This window comes from Arvicola amphibius, chromosome 9, assembly GCF_903992535.2.
Source record: "Arvicola amphibius chromosome 9, mArvAmp1.2, whole genome shotgun sequence".
Classification (NCBI taxonomy): Eukaryota; Metazoa; Chordata; class Mammalia; order Rodentia; family Cricetidae; genus Arvicola; species Arvicola amphibius.
Window position 1 is genome coordinate 57,431,249 of NC_052055.2, and position 7,505 is coordinate 57,438,753.

Sequence of the window (7,505 nt, forward strand, 5' to 3'; positions counted from 1 at the left end):
GGACAGGCTCTAGAAACTACAGGGAAACCCTGTCTCCAAAAAACCAAAAAAAAAAAAGGGGGGGGGCTGGAGAGATGGCTCAGTGGTTAAGAGCACTGGTTGCTCTTCTGGAGGTCTTGAGTTCAATTTCCAGCAACCACATGGTGGCTCACAACCATCTGTAATGAGATCTGGTGCCCTCCTCTGGTGTGTGCGCGTACATGGAGGCAGAATGTTGTATACATAATAAATAAATCTTTAAAAAAAAAAACAAAAAAAAAGACTTTCAGCATAACCAGAAAGGGAGCGTGGTATAAAATATCCTTTGTACAGTATAAAGCCTATCAATATTTGCAGGGCCTGATCGTCATGGCAGGGAGAGTCCCTGTATCGGACCTCTTCTTATGTGTTAATTCTCCTTGTTTAATTTTCCAACCTTGTCCAGCACTTCATGGTGGCCTCTGGCACCCTGGGCAAAGTGATTTTCTCAACAACACACTTATTATCTGACGAATAAGAACCTCCTAAGAGTACATATATAGATCTATTGGTTTTCAAATGTAGAATCGCCGTCCCATGAAATGCAATCAGTTTTAAAGTGACTACGGGAGAGATGGCTCAGAAGTTAAGAGCACAGGCTGCTCTTCCAGAGGACCCAGGTTCAATTCCCAATACCCACATGGCAGCTCACAACTGTCTGTAACTCCAGTTCCAGGGAACCCAACACGCTCACACAGACAAATGTGCACTTAAAATAAAATAAAAGTGACTACCTCAGGCATGGTACTCATGCTCTCCAAGACACTTCCAACAGTTTCCCAGACTTAGCCTATGCTAATTTCTGTCTCCGAAAGAAACAGAAATCTACCACCTCTCATCCTTGCCAGATGAGGGCCTTCATACCTGGACAACTTGGTTATTGAAAACCAAACTCCATTCTTCCTCTACACACTCAAAAACTCCATCCTCACCATTTTCTAAAAGGAGAGAGAAAGGGAGGGTGTGTGTGAGCTTCAGACTAGAGCAGTGCAAGGGGCTCGGGGCCCCCAGTGCCACAGAAAATTACATATGAGGCTTGGCTCATTTAGTTTAAAAGAAAAAGAGATCCATAATACCCACTCTCAAAGATTTTAGGTAATCTTAAATTGGGCGTGGTGGCATACACTTTGAATCCCAGCAGAGGCAGGAGGATATATCTCAGTTCAAGGCCAGGCTGGTCTACACAGCCAGTTCTAGGGCAGCCAAGGCTGCACACTGAGAGCGTGTCTTTAAAAAAACAAATCTATGAGATCGCGTAGACTAGCCAAGGACCACAACAACGAAGAGATGTGTATGGTGAAAATGAGATTACCATCAGCTGCTGCAGCTGCTGGGGGCTTAAGCAGCTGTTCCCTGGGCAGCTGCAGTGTTCAGCCCAGGCCTGGCTGTTAGGTGGCAGCTCTGTCTTAGCCTGTGGACATCAGCTCCTAGTTAAGCCAAGGCTCTCCTGATAGGACCACTTTAAAGCAACAGAGAAAGAGTTCTAAAGAGTTTTATTTAGTTGTCGTACTTAGGTTTTAGGACCCAACGGAGATAGGTTTAGAGACAGTTTGGACTTGGGTTTCCAAAGAAGCAAAGCCAAGACTAGAGATACAACAGAAAGCTATCCTGTCCCAGCCCACCCTGCTCTCCTGTCCCAGCCCACCCTGCTGTCACATCCCTGCACTGTCCCTCCGTCTGTTCGTGGAGCGCCCTGCATGAGCGTGAGGACATTTCCTACTCACAGCTGAAGCTGCGGCAAGGAAACTCAGTTGTTCAGACAAGAGACTCCATCTAGAGATAAAGACCACCCCGGAGCCCTGTCCAGTGCTAGTCTCTATTTTATTTTATTTATTTGGTGTGTGGGTGTTTGCTCACATGCATGTCTGTGTGCCCTTTGTCTGGTGGAAGTGGGGGCCAGATGTCAGATCCCCTGGAACTGGACTTGCAGGCAACTGTGAGGCACCCAGGTGGGTCCTCTACAAAAGTAACACATTCTGTTAGCCACTGAGCCGGCTCTCCTATCCTCAGTTTCCCTTTTAAAACACAAATTCAGGCAGGTGTGGTGGCACCCATCTTTAATCCCAGCACTCAGGTGGCTGAAGGCAGGTGGATCTTGTGAGTTCCAGAACAGTCTGGACTACTTAGAGAGACTGTGTCTCAAAAAGCAAGTGAACAAACCAAACCAACTGGCATCAAAATAAAAGGAAAAAGATAAAAATACAAGTTTAATTACTTGCTTCTAATTTTTCAATTACATTTCTACTTCAGCTCAAAATTCCAAATCTGTTTGTTTGCTTGTTTTTATTGTTGTTTTTGTTTTTTTGAGACAATGTTTCTCTGTGTAGACCAGGCTGTCCTGAAACTCACTCTATAGACCAGGCTGGCCTTAAATTTAGAGATTCATCTACCTCTGCCTTCCAAGTGCTGGGATTAAGGGCATGTGCCACCATAGCTAGTTTATGGTCTTTTTCTCAATAGACAGCTGCCTCAGTTTCTCCACTTGAGAGGAAAGTTTTATTAGAAAAAGAAAGTACAGGGCTGGAGAGATGGCTCAGAGGTTAAGATCACTGACTGCTCTTCAGAATGGTCCTAAATTAATTCCCAGCAACCCCACATGGTAGCTCACAACCATCTGTAATGAGATCTAATGCCCTCTTCTAGCCTGCAGGTGTATATGCAGGAAGAATACTGTATACATAATAAATAATAAAGAAAACATTAAAAAAAAGAAAAAAAAGAAAAAGAAAGTACAGTCCACAAAAGCATAGTTATGGATTCATACAAGTTTCTTAATCAGAAATGCTCTTTTTCTTTTTCCTTTTTTCATTCTTTTATCATTTTTGGGTTTTTTGTTTTGTTCTTTTTTTTAAGGGATGATAAGTTTCAGGGCTGGAGAGAAGGCCCAGTGGTTAAGAGCACTGGCTGATCTTCCAGAGGACCTAAGTTCTATTCCCAGCACCCACGTGGCAGCTCACACCTGTCTGTAACTCCAGTTCTGGGGCTTCTGACACAGACACACATGCAGACAGACTACCAATGAACATAAAATAAAAATAAATTATGTATAAAAAAAGATAGATGATGATTTTTTAAAGTTCTACTTTTAGCTTTTAATTATGTGTGCAGCACATGGGTGCAGTGCTTGCAGAAGCCAGAAGAGGGTGTTGGATCCCCTGGAGCTAAAGTTACCAATAGTTGAGAATGGCCCTATGTGGTTTCTGCAAACCGAACTCTGGTCCTCTGGAAGAACAGTGATTGCTCTTAATGGCTGAGTCGTCTCTCCAGATTTTTTTTTAATAATTTATTTTTATTTTATATGAATTGGTGTTTTGCCCACATATATATGTCTGTGTGAGGGTGTGAGATTTCCTGAAACTAGAATTAAAGACAGTTGTGAACTGCCATGTAGGTGCTGGGAATTGAACCTTAGTCCTTATGAAAAGCAGCCAGTGCTCTTAACCACTGAGCCATCTCTCCAGATCTTTTTTGTTTTTTTGAGATAGAATCTCAGGCTGCTCTAAAGCTCACCACGTATCCAAAGTTGGCCCAGACCTCTGATCTCCCTGCTTCTGCTTCTGACAGCAGGGTTATATTGTGAGCTGCTAGACCCAGCAAAAGCAAAGATTCTTTTCATTAAATAAAGCTTTTGCTTAACACTGGTCTCTTCCTAAAGACTGGAAGCCTGTATTTCTTCTTTAGTTATCGTGATAAAACATCCCAGATATTAGCTGGGCATGTAGGCTCACATCTGCATTCCTAACATTAGGGAGACTGAGGCACAATTGCCATGAGATTGAGGCCAGCTTGGTTTACCAAGTGCACAGCAGGTCAGCATGGGCTATAGAATGAGACCCTCCCTTGTAATAATAAAAAATAAATAATTGATTTATCATAGTAATGTCATAATACCCAAATCAATGTTCTTCCAAATTCAATTTCTAGTAAAAGTTAGAGACAAAGCCTTCACGTATGTTCTCATATGTGGTCCTTCCTCAAGAGGTAGGGAGAGCTGGAGAGATGGCTCAGTGGCTAACTGCTTTTACAGAGGACCTGAATTTGGTTCCCAGCACCCACATGGTAGCTCTTTAACTGCCTTAACTAACTTCAGTTTAAAGGGAATAATGCCCTCTTCTGACCTATAGCAGAACTACACTCAAACAGTATACATACAAGCTGTCAAAACACACATAAAAGCCAGGCGATGGTGGCGCACGCCTTTAATCCCAGCACTTGGGAGGCAGAGGCAGGCGGATCTCTGTGAGTTCGAGACCAGCCTGGTCTACAAGAGCTAGTTCCAGGACAGGCTCCAAAGCCACAGAGAAACCCTGTCTCAAAAAACCAAAAAAAAAAAAAAAAAAACACACACACATATAAAATAAAAATAAATAAAAATTTAAAAACATATGTATGGGATGTTTTGATATTTCTTCTTTCTTTTCTTCTTCCTTCCTTTCTTTCTTTCTTTCTTTCTTTCTTTCTTTCTTTCTTTCTTTCTTTCTTTCTTTCATTTTTTCACAACAAGGTTTCTCTGTGTAGCCCTGGCTGTCCTGGAACTTGCTCTGTAGACCAGGCTGCCTCAAACTCAGAGATCTACCTGCCACTGCCTCCTGAGTGCTAGGATTAAAGACCTGTGCTACCACTGCCAGGCTTGATATTTCTTACGAGTGCACTAGTCCTGAGCACCAGGACACCGTTCACAGTTACAGCTTTATTCTACCTTTTGTTTTGATGTTTGTTTTGTTTTGTTTTAATTAATAAACATAATTTATTATTTTTTAAAGATTTGTGTGTTTCTTATGAATACATTGTTCTGTATGTCTGCAGGCCAGAAGAGGGCACCAGATCTCGTTACAGATGGTTGCGAGTCACCATGTGGTTGCCGGGAATTGAATTCAGGACCTCTGGAAGAGCAGCCATCTCTCCAGCCCCCTTGACATTTTTACAGACAGGGAATCATGCAGGCCAGATGGCCTTCAAGGAGGACCTTGGATTCCTCCTCTGCCTCCTAAATGCTGGGATTACATGAATGACCCACCACACCTGAAGTTTTTTTTTTTAAAGATAGGGTCTTATTTGCATTGGCCAACCTTGAACTCACTGTAGACCAGGCTGGCCTTGAACTTGTAGTGATCTGTCTGCCTCTGCCTCCCGGCCACCTTGATGATCTGGAGCTCACTGTGTACTCGGAATGCTCTCTCCAACAGTGAGCAGCTTCCTTTTCCCAACTGCCTGAAGGCTGATGGCAGACATACGTCTTCTTAACCGGACGGCTTATATAGTTTTTCGTTTGTTTGTTTGTTTTTGTTTTTGTTTTTGTTTTCTAGACAGGGTTTCTCTGTAGCTTTGGAGCCTGTCCTGGAACTAGCTCTTGTAGACCAGGCTGGCCTCAACTCACAGAGATCCGCCTGCCTCTGCCTCCCGAGTGCTGGGATTAAAGGCATGAGCCGCCACCACCCGGCTGGCTTATTTAGTTTTAATTAAGGAGGATAGCCATTTAATGTAGAAGAAGAGCAAAAGAACATAAGAACTAAGGATAAGTAAGATGGTTCGGTGGGTAAAGGTGCTTGCTGCCAGGCCTGACAACTCTAAAAGACTGTCCTCTGACCTCTACATATTTGCCTTGGCACATGCATATCCACACATGCACACACACACACACACACACACACACACACACACACACACACACACATCCATACACACTCGCAAAATAAATTAATTAAATAAGAAAATTTCAAAAAAGAGAATGATAAATAATTGTCAAATACATATCAGGGAGTGCTTAAGAGAGGGCTCAGTAATTATGAGTAATTACTGCTCTTGCAGAGAGCCCTCATTTGGCTCCCAACAAACACACATGGTGGCTCATAACTGTAACTCCAGTACCAGAGGATCTGGTGCCCTCTTGTGGCCTCCATTAGCACTAGGCATGCATGTGGTGCAGAGGCACACAAATAGGCAAACACTCATACACAGAAAATAATAAATGGATATATCGTTTCGGGGGGAGGTTGGCTTTGGTTTTGGAGACAGTATTTCCTTGTGCACCCTTGGCTGTCCTGGAACTAACTCTCTCTGTAGACCAGGATGGCCTCAAACTCATAGATCTGACTGCCTCTGCCTCCAAGTGATGGGATTAAAGCCCTGAGCTACCATTGCCCAGCTAAGTCTTTAAACTGTGAGTGTCCCCTGAATATCTTCACCCATGTGTTCCACTGCTCTCATGTAACGTATTCTACTTCTCTGCTCTAAATAAAATGACTCTGCTACTTTGAAGTGGGGGGGGGGATGTGTGGGCTTTATAGTGATGTAATGAGAGGACCAAGCAAAATGAATGGCAGCGTAAGACCACATATCCCACCCGGCCATCTGAACACTCTTCTCGTTCATATACACCTTCCCCATTCTATCATGCATCGGCTGTATTACCCTAGGAGAATGGCTTACAGCTCTTGGCCTTAAGCTGGACGCGGTGGCTCACCTGGACTCCCAGCACTCCAGAGCCTACGGCAGGAGAGCTGCCTGGAGTTTAAAGCCAATGTGAGCAACACAGTGAACTCTAAGCCCAGGCTACAGAAGAATACCATGTCATGGAAGGGTTAAAAATGCAAACAAATATGTGTCTTCCTGGGTTTCTCATCTGTGGGTTTACTGTAATATTGTGAGGACCGAATAAGAATGCACATACCACAATAGAATACGGCCCAATGTGCACTGAGTCCTCAGGAAACATAAACCACATAGCCCCAGTATTCTATTGTCAAAGGCCACATATCCTCTCAGATGCCAAATTCTTGCCCGAGACACCGTTTCCAACCTTGCCCACCTATATAATGATCAACAACCCTTTTTCAACCCTTCTCTATCCACAAGGCCTTTTCTGTACCAATATGGCATATGCTGCCAGCTGGGTTTGTCCTAGATAATAATATTGCTTTAGTAAGCCTTTGCATTTATACATTAATGGTTACTTCTCTAGAATGTGGTTTCTTGGTCTTTTGTGTGGTTTTCAAAGCCTAGCACAGTGTAACTGTGAGTGTCCAGCAATTCTTGCTTGAGGAAAGGATGAACTTAAAGTTGGCTGAACCTTTAGGTAGTGGCCCTAACCCTGATGGCCCTGTATGTAGAGGTCTTGTCAGGGCTATCACAAAATGGTCTGAAATTCTCAAAAGAGCATTAGTTTTGGGTTTTTTTGTGTGTGTTTGTCTATTTATTCTTAACTTCTGAGCCATCTCTCCACTCAAAATGTTTCTATCTTTGTCTTGGAAGGTCTATTATTGTTTCTGAGACCAGGTCTCTCTGTGTAGCCCTGGTTAGCCTGGAGCTCTCTCAGTAGATCAGGCTAGCCTCATATTCACAGAGATCCAGCTGCCTCTGCCTCCCAAGTGTGGGAATTAAAGCTGTGCACTAACAGACCAACGTGCCCAGCAACAATTACTTGTGATAATTCTTTCTTTCCTTCCTTTTTTTTTTTGTATAGGTTTTTGAAAAAGTGTTTCTCTGTG